The 25,953-nt window shown below is 39.5% G+C and overlaps 1 protein-coding gene across 1 annotated transcript in view; it reads right to left on the bottom strand.

Moving 5' to 3' along the window:
* Positions 1-25,953, bottom strand: part of ZNF366 (zinc finger protein 366) — a 129,007-nt gene that overhangs the window by 76,192 nt on the left and 26,862 nt on the right. The window contains exon 3 of the mRNA XM_081054553.1: positions 168-377. The gene's annotated coding sequence lies outside the window, so the exon portion shown is untranslated. The remainder of the gene's footprint in view (positions 1-167; positions 378-25,953) is intronic.

The following is a 25,953-nucleotide window of genomic DNA, read 5'->3' as shown; positions in this document are numbered from 1 at the left end:
ACACGGGGCAGAACAGAACTCAGGGTCACTTGTGTTTCCTCTGCTCTCACCTCCTCCCTCTCCTCCTCCACCCGGTTCTCAAACAACCCCCTCCTGCCTCCTCCAAAAGAAAAGTTAAAAGCTTTCTTTTGGAAAAAGAGCCGTTTGCTTAGACTGCTGCTGTTTACCTTTGGTAGGACAGCCATTGGTGGCAGAGTTCAAACACAGGAAAAGGCCTTTGGTTACAGGAAGAGTCACAGACGGGCCTGAAGACTTGCCGAGATGCCACAGGCCTTTGTACCTTTCTCTGTCAGATCCAGTGGAGGGCCTGACACTGGGCTCTGGCTTCCACATCAGGCAACCAGCCTCCAGCCTCCCTTCCCTTGGGGACAACGGTCCTAAAGCATAAAGATGTGAGGAATGGAGGGGGAGTGGGCAGGGAAGGGGAACAAAAAGAGGAAAAGAGGCTTACATCACAAACAAAAACACCACGATCTTATTTCCAGTCTAGTGTGGAAAATATATTTACAACAAGTAGCAAAATTTGGGTTGTATTTGGGGTTTTATTCGTTTGTTTTCAATCGTGAAAATTATTCTCCACGAACTAAAGAGCCCACATTTGCCAAAACAGGGCCAGAACTCTGCCCCGGAAAACTGATTTCTCTATAGCTACCTCCAGAACGCTGCAATTTCTTTGGGAAAGGGAAGGGAATCTGCCTTCTTACTTTTCAAAGCACTTGCTCAAAGCACAGGCCTCCCCACTCTGAGAAGAGTTAGACTACAATGTGAAATGAAGGAAGATAATCACGCTGAGGAAACAAATGCTATCAAATAATCAAAATCTTCTGGGTCTTACCAATTTCCCCGAAACTTCTTTCCTCTAATCCACTTCAAAAAATCCCCAGGCTCCAACAAGCACTAGACTTTCTCATCAGGTCATTTGCAAGTTTACCATGAGGATCTCACTTCTCTCTTTTCCCTGATTTTAGAGTTATTTGTATCAAAATCTTTCCTGTGTTCCAGAGGGCCCACAGTACCTGTCTCTTCTAGAACTTGCCCAACCTATGTGGAAATGAAGGGCTGCTAACCTCCTCTCCAGCCACCCACCTCCATCGTACCTGCCCCTCCTCAATGAGGTTTTCACATACAGGCTGTGCTATGTAGTGAAAAGCAGCAATTTCTCCTCCACTGAAAAATGTCCCCCAATACTTCCAATTCACTAAACTTTGGCTGCAGTATTTTATTTGCTGTGAAATGAGTCTGTAACAAAATCCTTTGGATTCTTTCAAGATTTTTCTCCTTAACTTTGATTTTTCAGCAATTTGACTCTGATATGCCTGGCTTATGTGTATGTGTGTATGTGTGTGTGTGTGTGTGTGTGTGTGTGTGTTTAAATTTAGTCTGTGTGGGGTGTGCTCTCCTTCCTAAATCTATAAATTTAACTCTTTCTCCAAATTTTAGCTATTCTTTTTCAAATATTCTTCCTGCCCCATTTTTCTCTCTTCTTTAGTGACTTCAATTGCACATACAAGTATATTAGGCCTTTTGATATTATCCACAGGTTTCTGAGGATCCACTCATTTTTCTCAATCTCTCTTCTCTCTGTTCTTAATGTTGGATCATTTATATTGAACTATTATTTTAAAGTTCACTGATTTCTTTTTCCTGTTCTCTCTGTTTTACTATTAAACCTAACCAATAAAGATTTTTAGATACTGTAATTTTCAGTTTAGAATTTTCAGTTGGTTCTATTTAAAAAAATAATAATTTTTTTTTTTTTAGAATCACTTTCTGATCTATCACCACACTTATCTGTGAAACATCCACATGAAGAACAGTAGGATAATTTTCTTAATCCTATTTTACATTTAGGGAAAACAAGGAATTGAGAGGTTAAGAAGATTTATCAAGATTGGAAAGGCAATGATAAATAGAGCCAGAATACAAAATATATAGTATGTACGATGATGGAGAAAAGAGAAGGACAGGAAGAGATTAAGAAATGTGGGAATGAGGGGAGTTTGCAATTTCAAATAGGATATTTAGGGAAGGCCTCAATGAGAAGGGGAGGATAGAGAAAACATCTGAAAGAGCCAAAGGTAGGGAAAGAGATTTTCATTCAGTGGGAAGAGCACATGCCCTTAGTAGAGTATGCTATTGTGTATGTGTGTTATATGTGGATCACTGGATCTGCCATTATATTTTTATGAGTTGATGGAGTACAATTTATTCATTCTGAATCCCAAAAGCCAGAAGTAGTCATAACTTAAAATTATTTTATAAACTATTTCATATCATGCCAGATTGGGTTCTTTAGAAGGATTTGATGAGTGCTACGTAATAATTTTGGTTCTGTGGGATATATTATATCCTTGACACATGTAAAGTGCATTATAGGGACTAACAATTGATAAATATGAAGTAGAAAAAGAAGACTATAAAAAATTTCCTTTCTTCTGATGAATAAATAAATTGTAACTTCCACTCCCAATAATTGGTGACTAGGAAATTTGGACCAACCCTCCCACTAGGGAAACCTAAAGAACTAGGTGAAACATTTTTTTTTTTTAATCTCCTTGGAAGCATCAAAATGTTAACAAGGGAGTGAGGTATTTAAAAGCCAAAATCTAGAAGAGGAGAGCACAGAGAACAAGACTGATATTCAAATCTGATTTGCCCTTAAGCACATTGCTAATCCTAAACAAACTGCTGCAAAACTGAGCTATACTTTCAACAAATTCCTGGGTCCAATGGGCAAAAGGTAAGACCTGCAACCCACCAGGAGTGGGGATTCTAATAAACCACCTCTACTTTAAACCGGGATCCCAAAGAGTTATAGCTTCAGATAAGGTGAATCACGCATAAATCAATCCCTGCAAAGAATTTCCTTCTGGCTTTGTGTCATCTGGGTGGTTCAGGGAACCTTAAGCCTTGACCTTGGTTTGAGATGGATCTGGCCTGGTAACACCTCAGGTGTCTGGCTAAGGCAAATTAAAATTCCTTTTGGAATAAGATGCTTTAATCTAAGCATCAAATAAGTGTTAAAAATGATATTTAAAATATATGTCTACCACAATGTCAAAAATTATCAGTCATACAGGGAAACAAAACATATTGAGCCAAGAACCAGCAGAAACAATAGACAACTTAGATAGGCCCATAAGTACTGGTGATAATGTCTGATGGAATTATTCCACAAATGATAAAACCACCTCGCTGTGTTTGAAGAAGAGAGAGAGAGACTCTTGTTTGAAGAACAGGGAGAGCCAAAGGTAATATTTTAAGATGTAATACCTGAGAATATTCAGAACTAATGAAAGAAATCAATCCATAGATTCTGCACAGTATATCTCCACAGCACTCTCAGATACATTATAGTAAAACCCTAAGAACCCAAAGAAACTGAACAGTATGTATACTATGTGCTAAAAGCAGCCATAGGGAAAAGGACATATTACCTTCTAAGATATAAAGTTAAACTGATAGCTGACTTCTAAAAATCACTAATGGACATCAGAAGACAGTAATATAATATTGTCAATATGCTGGAAGAAAACAATTGCCTGCTTAGAATTATATTCCCAGTAAATATTTGTATATTATATATATCTTATTATATATCAATAAAAATATGAATAAAGACTTCATTTTTAATTTTTTATTTTATTTAAGAGTTTTATTAAAATATAGCTAACACACAATCTTATTTTAGTTTCAGGTGTACATCATGATTATTCAACATTTATATACCTAAAGAAGTGACCACTGTGATTAATCCAGTGACCATCTGACAAGGTACCCTGCTCTCAAAAAATTATTGACTATATTCCCTATGCTGTATATTACATACCCATGACTTATTTGTTTTATACCTGGAAATTTGAACCTCTTAGTCCCCTACACCATTTTCCCCCTTTTTAAATTTTTCAATTATAGTTGACATTTAATATTATTTTATATTAATTTCAGGTGTACAGCATAGTGGTTAGACCTTTATATAATGCAAGAAGTGATCCCCCTGACCAGTCTAGTACCCACCTTTACTATACATGGTTATTATCATATTATTGACTATATTCCTTATGTTATACACTACATCCCTATGACTACGGTGTAACAACCAATTTGTATTTAATCCCTTTTTCACCCACCCCCAACCACCCTCCCATCTGGCAACTATCAAAATGTTCTCTGTATCTATGAGTTTGTTTGTTTTATTTGTTTGTTTACTTTGTTCTTTAAATTCCACTTATAAGTGGAATCATATGACATTTGTCTTTCTCTGTCTGACTTACTACACTCAACACAATACCTTCTAGGTCCATTCACGCTGTAGATGGCAAGATTTCATTTCTTTTTTATGGCTGAGTAATTACATTGTATATATTACATTATATAAATTACATTGTATAAACTACCAGCTCTTCTTTATCTATTCATCCATTAAGGGACACCCAGGTTGCCTCCATATCTTGGCTATTGCAAACAATGCTGCAATGAACATATAAATGCATACATTCCCTCAAAACAGCATTATGGGTTTCTTCAGGAAAATACCCAGAAGTGGGATTACTGGATCCTGCTTTGTCTCTTGTTATAGCCTTTGTTTTAAAGTCTATTTTGTCTGGTATAAGTTTTGCTACCCCAAGCTTTTTTTGTTTGTTTCCATTTTCATGAAATATCTTTTTCCTTCCCTTTACTTTCAGTCCGTGCGTGTCTTTCAATCTGAAGTGAGTCTCTTGTAGGCAGCATGTGTAAGGGTCTTGTTTTCTAATCCATTCAGCTACTATTCCTTCTGATTGGAGTATTCAATCCATTTACATTGAAAATAATTATTGATAGATAAGTAGTTATTGCCATTTTATTATTCATATTGTTGATCTTTTTCTTCTTCTTAAACAAGTCCCTCTAAGATTCCTTGTAATATTGGTTTGGCAGGGATGAATCCTTTAGCTTTTCCTTGCCTGATAAGGTCTTTATCTGTCCTTTGGTTCTAAATGATAGCTTTGCTGGGTAAAGTAATCTCTCTTGTAGGTCCTTGATTTTCATCACTTTGAATATTTTGTACCACTCCCCCCTGGCCTGCAAAGTTTCTGTTGAGAAACCAGCTGACAGTATTCTGGGAGCTCCCTTGTAGATAACTAACTGCTTTTCTCTTGCTGCTTTTAAGATTCTCTCTTTGTCTTTAACCTTTGGTGTTTTAATTATGTGTTTTGGTGTGGACCTCTTTGGGCTCATTTTGTTTGGGACTCTCTGTGCTTCCTGGGCTTGTATTTCCATTTCCTTCACCAGGTTACGGAAGTTTTCTGTCATTATTTCTTCAAATAGGTTTTCAATTTCTTGCTCTCTCTCTTCTTTTCGTACCCCTATAATGGGAATGTTTGTATGATGGATGTTGTCCTAGAGTCCCCTTAAACTCTCTTCATTCTTTCGGATTTATTTATTTATTTTTTGCTGTTGATGATTGGGTGTTTTCTGCTACCTTATCTTCTACATCACTGATTCGATCCTCTGCTTCATCTAATTGACAGTAGATTCCCTCTACTGTATTCTTTTTTTTCCCCCTCTACTGTATTCTTTATTTTAGCTATTATATTCTTTATTTCCGACTGGTTCTTTTTTATGTTTTCTACCTCTATGTTTATGTTTCCTATCTCTTTGTTGAAGTTCTCCCTTAGATCATTGAGCATGCTTATAACCAGTGTTTAAAACTCTTTGTCTGATACATTGCTTGCCTCCATTTTGTTCAGTTCTTTTTCTGGAACTTTGTTCTGCTCTTTATTTGGGATATGTTTCTTTGTCTCCCCATTTGGGCTGCCTTCCTGTGTTTGTTTCAATGTATTAGGTAGGACTGCTGTGTCTCCTGGTTTTAGTAGAGTCCTCATGTAGTAGGTGTCCTGTGGGGCCTAGTGGCACAGTCTCCCTGGTTACCAGAGCCAGGAGCTCCAGGTGCCTTCTGTGGGTTGTGTATGCCCTCCTGTTGTAGTTGAGTCTTGATTGTTGTTTGCATATCAGTGGGAAGGATTGACCCTTAGGCTGATTAGTTGTGAGGAGTGGCTGTGACTACAGTGGAGGCGTTGTTGTGAAGGGGTTGACCTACAGAGCAGGATTCACTTTAGTAGGGCTATGGTGCCTACCCAGTGTGCCCTTTGGGTGGGTTGGCCTTGGAGACAGCAAGGTAATGATCCAGCTTGGCCTGAAGATGGTTATTGGGCGTGCCATCTCCAGGCTGCCTTGTAAGGATACCACCACAGGCCAAGTTTAACCACATCCTGTGCCCTGCCCAGGGCCATGTGATATAAGCCACAAAGCAATCCATAGATGACCAACACCTACACTAGGCTTAGAAGTACCTCAAGAGGCCAAGTCATGAACTGAGGCTGACTGCCGCTAGTGCTGGTCTTAGGGCTGCTCAGCTAGAAATACAGGACATGCTGAAGCCAGATGCTGCTTTTTGGGGGTTTTGTGAACCTTTGAGAGATTTTTAGGAAAGTCTGCATCATAAGCCAAGGCAGGCCATTTGTGAGGAAAAGCCACTGGAAGTGGCTTGGGTGTACCTGAATATTGGGTGGGGCGGGGTCCCAGAATCACCAGGTCAAGGCACAGGAACAGTGTTAGCCAGGTTGACGAAACTCAGATATGGTTGCCACCTGTGTCAACAAAAAAACAATGGCTTCTACCAGCTCTTGGTCTGGGAGTACGCTGCCCCTCCAACCCTTGCTCTGAAGCCAGCCAATTCAGTTCTTTCCCACATGTCCCTGGCACCTTTTGAGCTATTACTTTACTGCTGGAGCTCAGAGCAAGTCTATCCATGAGTAAAGCTACATGTGGACCCTTAAACAGGAGCACCTCGGACTGCAGCTGCCGTCCATCTCACTTAGCCACAATCTCCACTGGTTTTCACAACCCAAACTTATGAGGGCCTTTCTCCCTGGCACTAGCACCCTGGGTCGGGGTGCCTGGTGTGTGACTGGGTCCCTTTGCTCTTCTGGGGGTAGGGAACCTCTGCAGTCAAGATATCCTTCCTAATTTGTAATGGTCACATGTGGGTGTGGGACTAGTCTGTTCCATGTCTCTGCCCCCCTGCCAGTCTTGAGTGGCTTCTTCTGTAAGTCCTTAGTTGTAGAGCTTTGGTTCAGCAAGACTTCAGGCAATTTTCAATGATGGTTGTTCTATAGTTTAGTTGTAAATTTGATGTGGTCATGAGAGGAGGCAAACACAGCATTTACCTTTTCTGCCATCTTCACTGGGAAATCTCTGCTATAAAGACATTTTTTTAAATGAGAGAGTTTGGGAAATTCTTAAAGATAAATTTCAGATTGAAGTAAAACGATCCAGATGGAAAGTCTGAGATGCAGAAAGAAATAAAGAGCAAAAACAAAAACCAAAAACAAACAAACAGTAGAAGTATCTTGTGGAATTTAAAACTCTGTATAATTTAAAATTTTGACAACAATAGCAAATGAGTTGGGATGTGGGTAAAGAGGGTTAAACTGTTCTTATGTTTCTGAATTGTATAGGGTAATAATAAAGATCAGTATTTATATTTGATTTCAATAAGTTAACAATGCAAGGTTAAAAATAAAATAATAAATAGGAAAAAACAGTTTTTAAGCTAATCACTAAAAGAAGATATAATTAATGTAAATCTTTCAAAACAGTAAAGGGGAAAAAATGATGAATCTTAGTCAATCCATAACAAGTCAGAACAAAAGAAAATGAATCATAGAAGAGGTAGGACATATTGAAATAATGAAATAAGATGATAGATTAAAATTCAAATGTATCAGTAATTACATTAAATGGAAATGGGCCAGCCTTATTATTGTTTAAAAGTACACTAAGGATAGGAGGCCTGAATTCAGGTATGTTTAATCATCAGCTAACTATGGAATTCTGAGCAGTTCCCTGCACTTCATCTTCCCCAAGAAATAAGTACATTAGGTTGGATAATGAGTGAGCTTCATTCAGCCCTCACAGACACAGAGACTGCTCTTATGACCTCTTTTCATAGGTCCCAGGTCGTAAGATAGCCTCTTATTGCTAAGGGTTTGTCACATTCCTAGAAGGAAGGGACGCCCTCTGCTGAGATAAAATTGAATTCTCTTAAGCATCTGTCAGCAACTGGGCAAGATACCTGCGATAACATATAGAAATCGTATATGTTAGAAGTGGAGAGGCCATTTTTAAAGATAGTATAAATACTTTATAAATGTTCATATATACTAAATGTTCATACTAAATGTTCATACTCTTGCCAGGATCTTCAACAATGATATACTTGAGTTAGCCAATGAAAAAATACAATGCATTGTTCCCTAAAGAAGGGTGGGCAGAACTTCTAAAGCTATTTATATTTATCCTCCCCCATAAGAACTTAGATTTATCAACATTTAATATAGTGATTCTGGTGCCCTCAGTTGGTCCATACATAAGATGGTCACAGGTCACAAACAGAGCTGGGGTTATCCTAAAAATGGGAATTCCACACCCTGAAGTATTTGACCCTCATACCATCATTTCTTCACTGACTTTCAGTGTATTGAAACAGAATATAGCTTATATCTTGCCAACTAACAAGCTAGACAATTGGCTTAAGAAGATTCCTACCAAAAAATTGCAAATTAAAGAGTATTGATAGTGCAAGCTCAGGCAAAGAACAAGAAAATGGCAGAGCTGACATTTTTCCTACTTCTTTAATCATATTACAAAGTAAAAACAGTGATAATCTAATCATATCTGCAAAGAAGTCTACTGAGAGTACTAAACACTATCAAGGTTATTTGAAATATAAATAAAATATAAGTTTCAATAACAAAAACCCCAAATAATATCAGCTATTATCGGCTCATGATAGAATGGGGCCATCATAATTAGCAGAAACCTCAAAGTATGGTTTATTACATTTTTTCCATTCTTTTAAAATTTATTTTGTGTTTGTTTTAAAATGAACTAATATGATAGCTTGTGTATATAATTAGTAAACAAACTATCAGACAAACAGACATTTTGGAAATCTATGCTCAGTGTGGGGAGAGGCATTATACAAACAAAGAAATCTCGAGACCCCAGGCCTAGTTAAAATCTAGGTCCCGGAGGCTAACCTTAAGAGTGACATGAATCCTAGGGCTACCCGGGAACTGAACAGCCATAGATCCTTGGAACAGAAAGGTTGGGCAGTGTGGTGTAGTGTCTCTGAAGGCAAAGGCTCTCGTTCCAGTCCTTGCCTCTCTCTGGCAAGTGAAACATGTCTAGCCACCACTGGGTGGTCAGGCAGAGTTACTTCAGTCCCAGTTCCCTGGCGGAGGTGCTGTCACAGCTCCCTGCTAACCTCAGGGAAACTGTTCTGTGGAGTTCACTTGGCCTCCATTTCCAAAGGAACTTTTACAGACCCTACTTTCTACCTGCCCGGTGACTTCAACTTCCCAAACATTTGTTCTTTTCAATTATAAAAAGAGATTTTTCCTTTTGTTTCTGATTATGACTTGTATTTTTAAAGTTTTATATTCCATTGATATCACCATTCCTATGTGTTTGTATTAGAGTAGGGAGAAGAATTCATGTGATTACTTTGCCATCTTGACTCAAAATCTTTGGACATTCATTGAAAAGGTTAACCTACTGAAGCCCAGATGAGTTAGTTGAGCTTCATAGGTACCACAGCAAGGTATTATTAAATCCTAGTCTCTTAAGATAGTGTTCTCTCCATTTCCCACATTGAGGTATGAGATTTTGCTCTGTCTATTTATGTAAAGTTATTTATTTATTCAGCTTCAGTAGTCTGGGGATGCAAAAATAATAGTATCTCTTTTGTATTTCAAACTTAATCAAATCAGTTGGGATAGTGGCATCTGCAAGTGGCCTTTGCAAGACCTTGCTTCTTCTTGAATTGTCCAAGAACATTAGGGGTTATTTGATCTAAAATAGCTATTCTTCCTATCATAGTCCTGGTTCTTCTCTCCCTAACAGATGTCTCACTTCAGATTACTCCAAGCCATTCAGTATCCAATTACGTGGACTATGTGACTCAACTCTAGTCAAGTAGACATGAGAGCAAGAGGGAATACTTCTGGAAAAGATTTCCCCACTCCTAATAAGAGAGATAAGAAAGGCAACTCCCCTTTTGTTTCCCCTGGACATTGAAAATGTCTGATGTGACTTTTGGGACTTCCACAGATATATATTGACCTTGAACTGAGCCAGATGAAAGTGGAGTGGGACAGTGGGAAGCACCAGGTCCCAATGATACAACTGAGCCAGTGTGTTAACAAGCCCGGTTCTTCCCAGCCTCTGACTGTTTTCTCTGTAAGATAATGATACATTTCTTTATTATTTACACCACTTTGAGTTGAGGTTTCTGTGACTTGAACACAAAAGCATCCTAATTGATAATACCTGCTTCCAAATGGCTCTAGCAGTAAAAACAGGATCATATAGAACAACGCTGTCCAAGAGAAAAACAATGCAAGCCACAAATATAGGCCAAATATGTCATTGAACATATTTTAGTAGCTATATTGAGAGGAAATTAATTTCAATAATGTATTTTTAACCTACTACACACAAATGATCACTTTGACATGCAGCCAATATAAAAATTAAAATATTTTACAATCTTTTTTTATATGAAATCTTCAAAATCCAGTGTGCATTTCACACTTAGAGCACATATGTCTATTCAGACAAGTCACATTTCAAGAGCTCAGAGTGGCTGTAGATCTAGAAGGTTCTCTGGCAGGCTGTATTGGGGACTGCATTGCCCTTCCTATTGCTGCATTCAGGGTTGGAAATGGACTAGGGGGGGCCCCCTGCTGGGGCTTCTGAAATAAGCATTTTTTTTGAGCCCCTTATGTCTGGGGAGTTGGGTATGTGGTGTCCAAGCGTGCCTCAATCTCATGCTGAACTGGACTAGCTCTGCTCACAGGGACATCCAGGCCTAGTACTTTGCACAGGCCACCAGCCAGACTCTCCTCCCTCCTGTGAGCTACACCAAGAGGGCAATCCATGTCTTTTCTTGCTGGTGTAATTCAGTCAGGACCACAATGAACATCAAAACAGAAGAGAGTTTATCTCTCTCTTCCCAGAAGCCATCTTCACCTCCCTCCCTATAATTTTTTTAACTCTTTATGGACCACTGCATAACACTTTAACAAACCTCTGTATAACAAAGGCCACTGGGATGAGCAGTAAACTTATTTTTTTAGGTCATAAATGCCATTTTACCATCTAGGGTATTAGGTACCAACTCACCTTATGTTTGGATAATTGAGAAGGGACATTGGGGTCCCAGACAGGCAAAGAAATCAGTAGCAATTTTTAAAGAAAGTTTTTCTGGCTTAAGGTCTAATCAGCTAACAAAACATAAGTAAAAACAAATAAACAACAACAAAAAAGACCTTTCATGTTTTCTTTCAGTTAGATTTAGAAGAGTCAATAAAAAGACGTAGGGGGTACCTGGTGACGTGGTGATGTGTAACTTTATTATTTTTATAATAGCTGAAAGCTATTGCTGTTGCTTCCAGCAAAAGCATCCATGTAGCAGACAGTACATGAACACCTACTTTAAGGGGTGTCAGGTGGCAGTAACAGAATGGCAGGAAAAAATGGAGGATCTGCTAGAGGAGTGAATAAATTCCACATTTCTTTCTCCATGGGATATTTAGAATCAGGACTGGCCCTTTTGACTGAGTAATGTATAGAAGTCTTCTTGGACAATTCCAAGGTCAGAATGAGGGAGATATCTAGAGAGTGGTGTAGGTTTTCTATGAATTAGTGCTAGTTAGGTTGGAAGGGTTGGTGGGTAGGGAGAGCGTAGACGATTCTTCTGAACAGCTACATTGAGTTCTAAACTTGTTTGTACACACAGCAGGCTATGTCCATTACAGAAGGTAAAAAAACAAACAAACCAAAAAAATCCAAACACCAGTTATTGACAGTCTGGAGTTATTGACATTAGCTTTTAATTGCAACTACATTTCTGGTTCTCTTTTCTCGGTGGAATGTATAAAACAATGATGGACTATGATGATGGTTCTCAAATTGTCCTGTTTTTAGAATGTCCTGCAGAGCATATACAAAGCTCAGTGCCCAGGCTGTGCTCCAGACCAATTAAACCAAAATCCCTGGAGGAGGGGCCCAGACATCAGCATTTTCTAAAGCTCCCCACATGATCACTATGTGTAGTCAAGCAAAAATAAGTGGATTATGAAATTTACGGTGCTGTTGCTAAAAGAGACTTTAAAAAAATATTCATATCAAAATACGTTTAATAAAGAACATCCAGGTGAAGTTGATGCTGTTGACTGTCTGCTCAAAAATTCTTCCTCCTTCTTCTTTTCCAATAGAGCCCCCATTTGTTTAGCCTGTGGCCACGTGCTTCAAAGAATAAATCATGATTGACCTTTCCTTTGTTGAGGGATGGGAGGACTGGGGGTTACACGTTGGGAACGGGGATGACATCCCTCAGTGTATCTCCTGAGGCCTGACCTTTAAAAAAACCAAGTAATACTCATATAGCAGAAGTGGGGAGAAGGTTGGGAGAAGGAAGTGTTACATTGTTCAGTGTGGGTGGAAAGATGTCAATAGGGCATACTGAGTGGGTTCTTTCCAATCTAATAATATTGTATATCAGAACCAGTCTCAAAGCTGCATACAGGGCTCTGAGAAGAACATGAGCTGCCAGAGAGTGGTTCTATTAGCTCTATTAGCTTTGAACTTTCTTTCCCTCTCTGATGTCTGTGATGGCTGATAATATTCCTTGAGGAGGAGAGCTGTTTTGAATTCCTGCCACTTGGAGTAAATTTGGATGCTTCTGCCGACAGGGTGAACCAATTACCAGGCAGCAAAAATGTGCCCAGAGACAGACTTCCTGGGGAGCCGGGCAGTCACTAGAGGGTACAGCCCAGCACGTAGGAGAGGTAGCTTTTAGGTCTGCATTTACCTCTGGGGACACAATTTTAAAGGACTGCTGTTCTAGAAAGCTGGCTCTGCCTACCCAACCCTAGCCTGTGGGAGGACTCTGTGGGCATTTTTCTGCAAGTAGGCAAGGCACCCTGGCAAATGACCTCTGAGAGAAAATTAACTTGTGTAAATGTAAGGCAGTCTTTAAAAACTAACAGGAAGAGCCACTGTAGAGATACACGTGTGTGTGAGTTATTACATGATCTGTAAAAAAAGATTAACATCATTTCTCTTCTGAGATCCTCTTTGAATTCTTGTAGAAACTAAACATCTCCCATGAGGACAGTTTCCACTTCCAGCAATGTCTGAGGAGCTCCTATTAAATCAACTCTTCTGCAAATAACTATAAACTCCAGACCAAATATTTAAAACTCACTACCTGAAAGCATTGAAGAGTAAGTAAAAGGAGGCAGATATAAAAAATAACAACACATATGAAATAGCTTTACACTGAAATCTAGAAAACATTGCTGAAAAAAATTCAAGACCTAAATAAATAGAGGGATATGCCACACTCAATATTGCAAGACTCAATTTAATGTTAAGGTGTGAATTCTCCCCAAATCCCAAATTAATATATGGACTCAATGCAATTCCTATCAAACTCCCAGCAGGCTTTTTTTCCTTTTTTGTAGAAATTGACAAGCTGATTCTGTAATTTATACAGAAATAGAAAGAACCTAGATGAACCGGAACAATTTTGAAAAAGAAGAACACAGCTGGAGGATTTACACTGTCTTATTTCAAGACATACTATAAAGGTAAGACACGCTAATATCAGTGGAACGATGTACCAAATAGAGCAGTGGAGAGTCCAGGCACAGGCCCATACATAGATGGCAAACATATTTTTTTGAAAAGGTGCCATGGCAATTCGATGGGTAAAGTATAATCTTTTCAACAAATGGTGCTGAAACAATTTACTATCCCCAGGCAAACAATGAATCTCAACCCTAAACTCCCATGATATGCAAAAATTAACTCAAAATGGATCATAGATTTAAGAGTGACAACTATAAAACTAGAATAAAACATAAGAGTAATAAGTCTTTGCAACCTTGAAGTAAGCAAAGGTTTCTTAGATAGGACACAACAAACACAAACCATAAGAGAAAAATTTATTAAATTGGACTTCACCAAAATTAAAAATTTATATTCTTGGGGAAGTACCATTAAGAAAATGAAAAGACAGGAGATCCAAGATGGCGAAGTAGATAAATACTGTGCCTGCGTCCTTCCATGAACACATTAAAATTACAACGAAATTACAGAACAATTGACCTGGAAAACCACCTGATGTCTAGACAAACAGAAGTCCACTAACTGAATATATAAAAACGAAGCCATGTTGAGACTTGTGGGAGGGGCAGAGACATGAACGGGACCCAAACCTCTGTGTGGCGGTTGCGAATCAGGAGAGATATCTTAGCTACAGAGGTTCCCCTGGAAGAGCCAGAGCCCGGGCCTTGCACCATACTCCTCAGCCCAGAGTACTGGTACTGGGAAGAGAAACCGCCACACTATCTGGCTGTGAAAAGCAGTGGGGATTCTGACTGGCCAGCTGGGAGAGAAGGCTGTGGGAAACCTAGACATTCATTTAAACAGTGCGCGCAGACTCACTCGCTTGCAAGCACTCACCTCGGGCTCCAGAGAATGGATGGTGACTCAGGGGGTGCAGCAGAGACATACAGGGAGCAGACTGAGGTGTGTGGCTTAGAGCGAGGGAAGGAGGACAGTGCAATTTTCACTGTGAAGCATCCTCCTCCCAAGCAGCTGACAGGCGGGTGCCATCTTTCCTGTGTTAAGCCCACCCCCTATGCTTCCAGGCAAATCTGAATCTGATTGGCCAGGTGAACTTTGCTAGAACCCCGTCCCACCCAACTTGCCCAATGCCTGAGGCACTTTCTCATGAGCAGCCAGCCCTGCCCATACTACACTCTTTCTTGGGAAACTACGCAAGTCTGGCAGATCCCAGGTGGGTGGCAATTGGCCTTGGTGTGCTCTGAGACTTCTGTTGAGTCGTTCCAGGCTCAGCACTGGCACCAAACCAGAATTTACATTAAACTGGTAACCACAACCCTTTCCACTCTAGAGACTACCTGAGACCCCACCTCACCCAATTTGAATACCACACAAGGCTCTATCAGTGACTCAGCAACCATAACGGAGCTGGCAGGTGGCAGCAGGCCTGAGGGTGTCCTGGCTTTTTGTGGAGCTACCTGGTACTAGTGGCAGGTGTCCTTGGTTCTCGGCGTGGCCTCTCCCATGTGCCTCCAGATTTAACACAGGTAGTGAACAAGCATGGATTGCTTTGTAGCTCCTACCAGGTAGCCCCCAACCAGTCATAGGCAGTGGTTGACCTGGGCCTGCATGAGAGCCTCTCCCAAGAAGCCCCAAAACCAACATACTTGAAGGTTGGCTTCAGACCAAAGCAGAACACCACCCAATTAGCCCCACAGTGGCACACACAAAGGGAGGTCACAACAGGCACCAGAGCTCACTGGGGCAAATCCCACTCAGTAGGGTAAATCCCCTAAACAGCAGCCCATAAGCTGTGGATGTGTCCAAACCCCACAGCCAATCAGCCTGAGGGTCAATCCCACCCACTGACATGCCAATAGCAATAAAGGCTCAACTATACCAGGAGGGCACGCACAACCTACAAAAGGGACACTCCTGGAGCACGTGATCAGGGAGAGTGTGCCAGGGCACCACAGGGAACCTACTACATAAGGCTACCCACCAAGACAGGGAGACATAGCAGATCTGCCTAATACATAGAAACAAAGAGAGGCAGCCAAAATGAGGAAACAAAGAAGTGCATGCCAAATTAAAGAACAGAAAATATTTCCAGAAAAAGAATTAAATGAAATGGAGGCAAGCAACCTACCAGAGACAGAGTTCAAAACTGGTTATAAAGATGCTCAAGGAACTTAGTGAAAACGTCAACAAAGAGATGGCAAGCATAAAAAAGGACATAGAAACCATTAGAAAAGAACCAGTCAGAAGTGAAAAATACAATAACTGAAATGAAGAATGTACTAGAAGGTATCACAAACAGACTAGATGAAGCAGAGCATTGAATCAGTGATTTAAAAGATAAAGTAGCAGAAAAAATTAAGTTGGAACAGCAAAATGAGAAAAGAATTTTAAAAAATGAGGATAGTTTAAGAGACCTCTTAGTACCAACATGCAAGTGTACCAACATTTGCACCATTGTAGTACTAGAAAGAGAAGAGAGAGAGCAAGGAATTGAGAATCTATTTGAAGAAATAATGACTGAAAATTTTCCTAATCTGGTAAAGGAAATAGACATACAAGTCCAGAAAGCACAGAGAGTCCCAAACAAGATGAACCCAACAGGCCCACACCAAGACACATCATTATTAAAATGGCAAAGGTTAAAGGAAAAGAGAGAATCCTAAAAGCTTCAAGAGAAAGGCAACTAGTAACTTATAAGGGATCCCACATGAGACCGTCTGCTGCTTTCTCAACAGAAACTCTGCAGGCCAGAAGGGACTGGCACAAAATATTCAACATGATGAAAAGCAAGGACCTACAACCAAGAATACTCTACCCAGCAAGGCTATCATTTAAATCAAAGGACAGATAAAAAGCTTCCCAGACAAGAAAAAAACTAAAGGAGTTCATGACCACTAAACCCGTATTATAAAGAATGTTAGAGGGACTTCTTTAAGATGGGGAAAAAAACACAAAATTATGAATAATAAAATGGCAATAGCTATATATCTATCAAAAATTACTTTCAATGTAAATGGATTAAATGCTCCAATCAAAAGACTTAGGAGGGCTCAATAGATAAATAAACAAAACCCTTACATATGCTGCCTACAAGAGACTCATTTCAGATTGAAAGACACACACAGACAGAAAGCAAAATGATGGAAAAAGATATTTCATGAAAATGGAAACAAAAAAGTTGGAGTAGCAATACTTATACCAGACAAAAAGACTTTAAAACAAAGGCTATAAGAGACAATGAAGGACTCGGTAATCCCACTTCTGGGTATTTATCCAAAGAAGCCCAAAATGCTACTTTAAAGAGACGTGTGCATTCATATGTTCATTGCAGCCTTGTTTACAATGACCAAGATGTGGAGGCAGCCTGGGTGTCCATCAATGGAAGAATGGATAAAGAGGAAATGGTACATCTATATACTGGAATATTGCTTGGCTATGGAAGGGAATGTGTTCTTGCCATCTGCAGCGGCATGGATAGACCTAGAGGGTATTGTGCTGAGTGGCATGTCAGAGAAAGACAGATGTAATGTGATTTCGCTTATATGTGAAATCTAAAGAACAAAACAAACAAAACAGAAACAAACTCATAGATACAGAAAACATTTTGATAGTTGATAGATGGGAGGGGTGTTGGGGATGTGGGTGAAAAAAGTGGAAGAGATTAAGAAGTACAAATTGGTTGTTACAAAGTAGTTATGGGGATGTAAGGTATAGCATAAGGAATATAGTCAATAATATTGTAATAACTATGTATGGTGTCAGATATGTACTAGATTTGTTGGGGTGATGGGAGGCGGTATTGGGGACAGGGTGAAAAAGTGAAGGGATTAAGAAGTATAAGTTGGTAGTTACAATATAATCATGGGGATGTAAATAAACCATAGGGAATGTAGTCAGTCATATGATAATAGCTATTTATAGTGACAGGTGGGTACTATACTAGTCAGGGGATCACTTCGTCAATTATATAAATGTCTAACTACTATGCTGTCCACCTGAAATTAATATAAAATAATATTGAATGTCAACTGTAATTGAAAAATTAAAAAGGGGGGAAGTGAAGGGGAATAAGAGGTCTAAATTTCCAGGTATAAGACAAATAAGTCATGGACTGCATGGGAATATTGTCAATAATATTATGATAGCATAGTATGGTGTCAGATGGTTGCTGGACTTATCATGGTGAGACTTCTTTAGGTATATAAATGTTGAACAATTACAGTGTACCCCTGAAACAAATATAATATTGCATGTTAGCTGTATTTTAATAATAATCTTTGAAAAACATTTTAAAAATAAAAAGAAAATGAAAAGACAAATCACAGACTGGGAGGAAATATTCATGATACATATGTCTGATGAAGAACCAGAATAAAGAACTCTCAGAACTCAATAATGAAAAAACAAGTAATCAGCTAATTATGGGCAGATTTGAGTAGATACTTCACAAAAGAAAACATTTTAATGGCAAATAATCACATGAAAAGATGTTCAACATCACTGATCATTAGGGCAATGCAAATTAAAACCACAATGAGATACAACTGTATACCTACCCTCTAGACTGGCTAAAATAAAGAAGATGGAAAGTACTATGTATTGGTAAGAATATGGAACAACCGAACCTCTGATACAATGTTGGTGGGTGCATTTTATTACATGTGAATTACATTTCAATAAAGCTTTAAAGAAAGAGTTAGACCAATGAAGTTTCAAAACAGTGGCAAATGATTTACAAGAAAAGCAAAACAAACAAAAACAAAAATGGAATAATTGCTAATATTTAATGAAGCACTATGCTAAATCTTTGTGTGTATACACACAGACACACACAGAGACACACACTGATGTAAGCACTGTGAGCACCTCTTGTAATTGCAGAAGTCAAACGTGACATATTCATCTTTTGTTATGGGTATATATTTAGTGTTACAATTTTAATAGTTTTTTTCCTTTCTTAAAATGTGTATATATTTTTTTGGCACCCCCGGTAGATACAAGTTCTGATAATTAAGTTCGTGAACTTGTTGCAACAATGTTGCTAACCTTTTTTGATATCAGAGGGATGATTCATTATGAATTTGTACCAACTGAACAAACAGTTAACCAAGTTTACCATTTGGAAGTGCTGAAAAGACCGCATGAAAAAGATGACCTGACTTTTTGCCAACAATTGATGGCTCTTGCATCACGACAATGCACCAGCTCACACGGCACTGTCTCTGCGGGAGTTTTTAGCCAGTAAACAAATAATTGTATTGGAACACCCTCCCTACTCACCTGATCGGCCCCCAGTTACTTTTTTCTGTACCCGAAGATAAAGGAAATATTGAAAGGAAGACATTTTGATAAAATTCAGGACATCAATGACTTCATACGACAACAGCTCTGATGGCCATTCCAGAAAGAGTTACAAAATTGCTTTGAAGGGTGGACTAGGCACAGGCATCGGCGCATAGCTTCCCAAGGGGAGCACTTCGAAGGTGACCACAGTGATATTCAGCAATGAGATATATAGCAGTTTTTCTAGGATGAATTTGCCAATTTAATTATCTGATCTCGTATACATTATATATATATATATTTCTCATTAAATCTTGACAAAGAGCCTATGAAGTTGGTATAATTATTATCTCGATTTTGGAGTTGGGCAAACTGAAGCTTATAGAGATTCAGTGGTGAAGCCTGGGTAGGCTGATGACAGTATCTAAACTCTTAAACATTAAGCAGAAGAAGTTAAATTGCTACCTTGCAGGCTTCTTTAAGGCTGGTCATAAAATTGGGTGAACATAACGCTCAAAAAAATATAATCAATTTTCTTGGAGCCTAGCTCCAATTTTATACACAGTAGTATAAGTAGTAAGACCTTTATGGGATGAAATTAATATGAAATGGTTTTGGCTCTAGCATTGGTTCCACAATATACCAGCCTCATAAACATGTAGAAATTGCTTACCCTTTGTTTCCTCAACTGTAAAATGGACGTCTAATCCCTCCCTTCTCTACCTCAAATGTCTAATGTCAGGATGAAACAAATATTGTATTTGAAAGTGCTTTGTAAACTATAAAGCCCTAAATAGTTGTAAATCATTTGAATAAGCAAGAAAGTTATATTGCAGTCTTGAGTCCAGAATAAAGTTGAGATTCTCTTTGGCTTAGATTTTCAGTATTCATACAGATATCCCGATTTACATTCATCCCTTACTCCCAAACAAAACTCCATTTCCATGTAAATTGTTGAGAAAGTCAGAAATATTTATTCTAAATAATCCTTGATGTTTGAGGGAAATCAAAACATGCTCACATCACATCAGGGTCTGAGTGCAAGTATAGGAAGAACTTGGGTTTGGTTAATCAGAAGACTGCCCTTTGAGCACAGAGGTGACTGGAAGCTACAAGAAACCAAGTTAAGTGGTTAAGTGGATTCTGCAAAACTTCAAATTTAACCCTGTGCTCTTCCTTAATGCAATTTTATTTCTCAGTTCTATAAATTTCTAATTTCCTTTGTCTATTCTGTTTCTCTGGATCTGGTTGTCACGTCCTTTGTCTGACCTGAGATAAGGACAACAGTCCGTTTTCACCACTAGGAGGAACCAGCAATTATGTAGACATTAATGGTAGCAAAAGAAAATCAGCATTGAGTTAATATCTTCATTTCATCAAATTTTGAAAAATTAAATGGGGAATGGAGTTACACCTGATAGCAAGGAGTTACTAAAGTGACGCGGGGATAAGAAACATTCTGATCCAGCCTCTAAAGTGTGTCCGTATGTGTGTGTGTGTGTGTGTGTGTGTGTGTGTGTGTATAAAGAGAGAGAAAGACAGAGAGAGAGAACATAAGATACTATGATTCAGTAGGTTTGCAAGACCCAGGACAGAGACTTACTCTCCGCATTCCCCATGGCACCAATACTGACACAACACATGGGTTTCTGGCATGGGTGACCCAACCCCATCTACAGAGGACAAAACTGATGCCCAGAGAAGAAAGAGTCTGTACTGTTTGCCCAAGGTCACACACCTCAGCGGCAAAAACCAAAGTACTCATCTATCTCCCGGTTCAGCTCTAGGGCTCTTTGCCCTCTGCTGGCCTTCCTCTACATCCTGCCGCTGTAGAAATGGGAAGGAAGATGAAAATGAAAATCTAAGAAAGAAAGAGAAGAGCATGAGAGAATGCAGTGGGGAAGGAACAGAAAGTGACTCTTTTAAAGGAATAGCAACTGTAGGGCAACCCTTTAAGTAATTGTGAGGGCAGTGAAGCAAATTCAGGTAAATTCTGCTGAAATGTACCATAAAAAGTGGAAGTAGGTGGGAGTGGGGGGAGGGTATGGAAGGAGAAGGAGGGAAAGGCTGCCCTAGGTTCTGTGGCATCTCCAGCAGAGGCAATGAGGGGCTATGAAGGAACAAACACACTCGGGCTACAAAATCCTGCCAGGCCTGAAAAGTCTCTGCACACCTGGAGAATCAGTGACAGCCACACGCAGCCCTTTCCATGTTTTTATTCCTCTGCAGCCTCAGGGCAAGGCCAGGCTGAGCCCCAGGAGCCCAGTCAGATTCCAGAGGATTTCCCTTTTAAGTCTGCAGAATGTGGGGACTGTCACGTTGAGGCGTGTTGTTTTCTCCCAGCCAGCTGACCCGCCCAGAGACAGTCTGGACAGGGACATGTGCCATCTGAATTGTGCAGCTGATGTAATGGAGTGGCGTCTGGTCGGGATCTGGCGACATCACCTCTGGAAACACTGCACGGCGATTTCTCTTGTTTTCAGAATACTACTGGGAAGCAGCATGGGTCGTAGAATGTCAGCCACAGTTTTTCAAAAGGGATTCTCAATGCTGCCTGTGCCAAGCTGTTCCATTCATACAGCTCACTGTAAACAGGCTTCTCCTTCTTTCCCTGCTCTGCCAATCATATGAAAAGTCATCCTCTAATACTTGTCAAATCACCCACTAGGTGTCTGGAGCTAAAATGCACAAGTCCCTCCAATGAGGTTTCCCAGGAGAGATTTCTCATCAGGTCGCTCACGCTGGTGAAGCTTACTCTCCAGCTATCTCATGGCTTATTCAGATTCTGACTGAAAGTGAAGGGAATGGATGTTTGTACTGCAGACAACTGAGGAAACGCATGTGTGGAAGTGGAATATAGCCATGCCTCTGACCCAGCAGGTAAGCTCCAAATTGTGTGCCAGACACACTTAAAATAAGAACCAGAGGTCTGAAAGGCCTTGTCATAATGTGGGAAGAAGAAGGAATACAATGGTTTGCAACTGGTGGGAGTAGAAACAGCAACAGTAAAACTTGGAATGTGTACTCCAAATCCTAAACTCTATTCAGAATGGCTTCCCATCATCTGAAGCATTTTTTATTCCTATTTCATATTTAAGGTCCAATTATCTAGACTAGCAGGGTTATCCATTTGACTCAGAACTAATTTAACACCAGATACTGCTGTTTTTCGTTTGATTTTTTCTTCATTCATTGTTGTTCATTTAAAGTTTTTTTTGAAGTGTAACATATATACATAGAAACACAGAGATCATAGTCAGCTTTATACAGAGCCAGATGCAGAGATGGAACGTGGTCATCACCCAGCACACCCTCACTGCCTCCTCACATATAACCATGACCCTGACTGACTTCTAACAATGACCATTCATTTTGCCTGTTTCTGAGCTTGCATAAAAAGTAATCATATAGTGCATACTCTTTAATGTCATTTTTGTTACTCAACCTAATATTTGTTAGGTTTGAACATGTTGTGTGTAGTTGCAGCTGATTGGCTCTTGTGCTCATTGTTGTAAAGTATTCTGTTGCCTGAACCTATAGAATCTGTGCATGCATTCTACTGGAGAGGACACTGTGGCCTGGTTTGTGACCACATGCATAGTGCTGCCATGAACATTCTTGCACACACCAGATCATACGTTAAAAGTTTGATGCAGGACTGACCGTTGTGGCGCTGACCCTTTCAACTAGGAAAATGGTTCATTCCCAGGATTCACAACATTTTTGGATTTGTGGTACCTTCTTTTTATTTCATTAGGGTACCTACTTCCTCCCAAAGTGATATATGACATAGACTTTTTTTTTTAAATAAAAATTAACCTGGTTTAAGGACATGGCAATGTTGTCAGCATTGATTTCATCTTGCTCTGCACAAAGAGAGTGATTAGAAATTTCGTTTAATTGCATTAAACTGTTTAAGAACAACCCCCTCCACACATACCCTCCACAATTCTCCACCTCTCTTCATCTTTGCTAAACAAAATATCATCACTCCGTTGACCATTCTTTATGGCAATTGTACCCTATTCTTTTGCTCTGATATCTCCAGGGTGAAATAGTCTTGAAAAACTCTACATACATTCACACGTTTTTATGCTGGCATCCTAAATTTTTATCATTAGTTTCAATAAAAGAGTGAAATTTCTACCATATTTTAAGTTGTTTAATACTTTAGTATTTTTTAAAACATTGAAACTACAAGCTTAGCTTATATAATTTATAGAAAATGTCTACCACATTACATAATTGGCAAAGCTGTCATTAAAAATTAATTAGCAAATTCAGACTTACTTTCATTGAGACCCGGCTTTCTGTTTTTTATTTTTATCATTTCAAATAAACATGTTAACATGCATCCCTTAGCAAACATTACATGTAAATTTTAATTCTAAGCTACGTAGCTGGATGGATGGATAAATGCATGGAGGCATGGAAACTCATCATGACCTTTTCCCCTGAATGAAACCTATTCCTGCACCTTCAATATTTCCTCCCAATGCTTTCTTTGCTTTGCTTTCATGTGACTCTCTCTCAGAAGGAATGCATTCCTGAATTGTTTATTTGTTTGGAGCCCAGAAGTCTTTTACACTCCAGGGTAACAATGCTCCACAGTAAGACTGAGGATGGCTGAGATGTCTGTTTTTCTACTTTTTTAAGTGGGAGAAGGGAAATGGGAGATGGAAAGCTGTGCCCTGAACCAGTTTGCTCCACACTTTCTAAAACCATGCAGAGAAAGTGGTGTTTTAAAGATGTTGTTGGGTCACTTTATTTTCTCATGCTATAAGCCAACTTATGATCTTTAGTTCCACCTTTATGTCAGATGTAAAAGACCCACAGGAATCTAGAAACTACACAGAGAATAGGTTTCCGAATGTCTCAAGAAAATGGACTGTAAGTGATTTCCTGAGAGGATATTTGCTTGCCTGGCATTTGGCAAGTTAAAAATTCTCCCTCTGAATTATTCTATTTTGCTTGCTTATACTGTGATCAGGTATTTCCTAGGTAGTATTAGAATCAACACTATCAAGATACAATTCTTAATTACCTAATAATATTTATTCTGTTCATTACCTGAGGTCAGTTGACTTTTTCCTAAATTCAGCCCAACAAACATCTTGGTTTATTTGCCCCCCACAGCTTAACTAGTTTGAGCTCATGGAATGCAAACAATTTAAAAATAGGCAAGGGATTCCAAAGGCAAGATTTTGCTGCCAAAAATAAATAAAATAATAATAACATATTAAGAGTCAACTGATATTACTCTGACATCTGGCACCTCCTATTCTCGGTAACAGCTGCAAACCTGAAAATATCCCCAAAGGCCTCTGGGAGTGAGCCCTCTGGGAAGATTAAAACCTTGAAGGTTACAGCAGACACAAGGCAACTATTTCTTCCCCCAGACAACAGTGCACACTCAGGGAGAGCAGGACCTCCGAAGGTTATAAAAGCCAACCAAGGAGAATGTCAAAAGCTGGAAGCCCAGGAGAATTAGGTGGGACATAAACAGAAGAAAAAAAGTGATGAAAAATGAGAAGCGAGTGGCAAAAAAGAGAATCCAGAGCAAAGCCTAGAAATGTTGATGATTCAGGAAGAAATAGACTCCCCAAGAGTGAACAGAAGGGACTTGGGGAAATCCAGAAGACAACCAAGGATAAGTAGTGCAGCCCAAAGAGCAGAGTAGGTTGCAAATCTACAGTGTTGGCCCTCTGCCCTAGACACCTCGGACCTCTGATGACCTATACACACTATTCAGTAAGGGTCCTTTCTATTTCCATCCTTTGGGCTTTAAAGAACAGAGATCCACTCATGACCCTAGGGGAAAAAAGGAGTTACTGAAAGAACCTATATGTATTAGAACACAACTTAGAACTGGAATGCTCTCAGGAAGTAAGATGCCTCAAGAATTCAGCTACTCCCTCCTCTTCCTGGATCATAAGATCCCCAGAGATCCTGCTTCTCTCTGCAGATGGGCTCCTTAGCCCCCTCCCTAAGTTGTCTCTATCTGTTTCATCATACTTACTGCTTCCTCATAGCTGCACATACTTACAGACCATCGTGGAGTCTTCAGCCCCAACTGTTCTGTCACTCTACTTGCAAGGATCAGCTTGTCTGCTCCCTCATTTGTTTATACCAGGAGTGCTTTTATTATAATTGCATACTTTAATTAATTCATAGGTAAACTCAAAGCATGTGAATAGAAAAAAAGAAATGCTTCTATCAAAACGAATTTGAATGTTTTGAAAAGACTCATAAAATTGAACCTCACACATACACAAAAACCTCAAATTAGGTGTGATAAAGACAACTCTAAAAGATGAAAATTGTCTTAAAGTTGTGGATTCACTTGAAAAAAAACCAAAATTGGGAAAAGGCAGATAATTCATCATGAGTATGACTTATTCCAGAAAGACAATACAGAATTCCAATCAGCCAAATCATAATCAAAGCAAAGGTCTTAGCCTAACATGAAAAGATGGCAAGTGAATTTACATTTATCCCTATTTACATGAACTAATATGTTTACATACTAATTTACATCAATGCATACAATTAAAATAAAACTCGTTGAGTAGTGTCATTTTTTTATTGCTCTCCTCGGTAACTTTCAATCATCAATGCAGTCGGATTGCATAGGAGGATTTCCACTATGTGGGGACAGAGCCCCAGAAGCTCTCGGCCTCACATAGAAAGGTGCTGGCTCAGGTAGTAAATGGCCATCAGCTGTGGCTGGTTGGCTGTCAGCTGTAACCAGTGAGCCATTGGCCACTAATATAACTGTCATGGCTACGCTAGCAGAAAATGGGGGCTGGCAAGAAGATGGTGGCTGAGCCTGCAAGTGGTGCAGTGAGGGTCGCAAACAGTGTGGCTCCTGCTTCCTGTGTCTCCAACCCAGCCACCAGCAAGAATATAGTGGTATGACTCCCCTACCTATGGCTCCGTGAGTGTTCCTGTTTGGCCTCACCATGTCCT

This window comes from Rhinolophus hipposideros, assembly GCF_964194185.1.
Source record: "Rhinolophus hipposideros genome assembly, chromosome: 7".
Taxonomy (NCBI): Eukaryota; Metazoa; Chordata; class Mammalia; order Chiroptera; family Rhinolophidae; genus Rhinolophus; species Rhinolophus hipposideros.
This window is presented reverse-complemented; position numbering and strand designations above follow the sequence as displayed.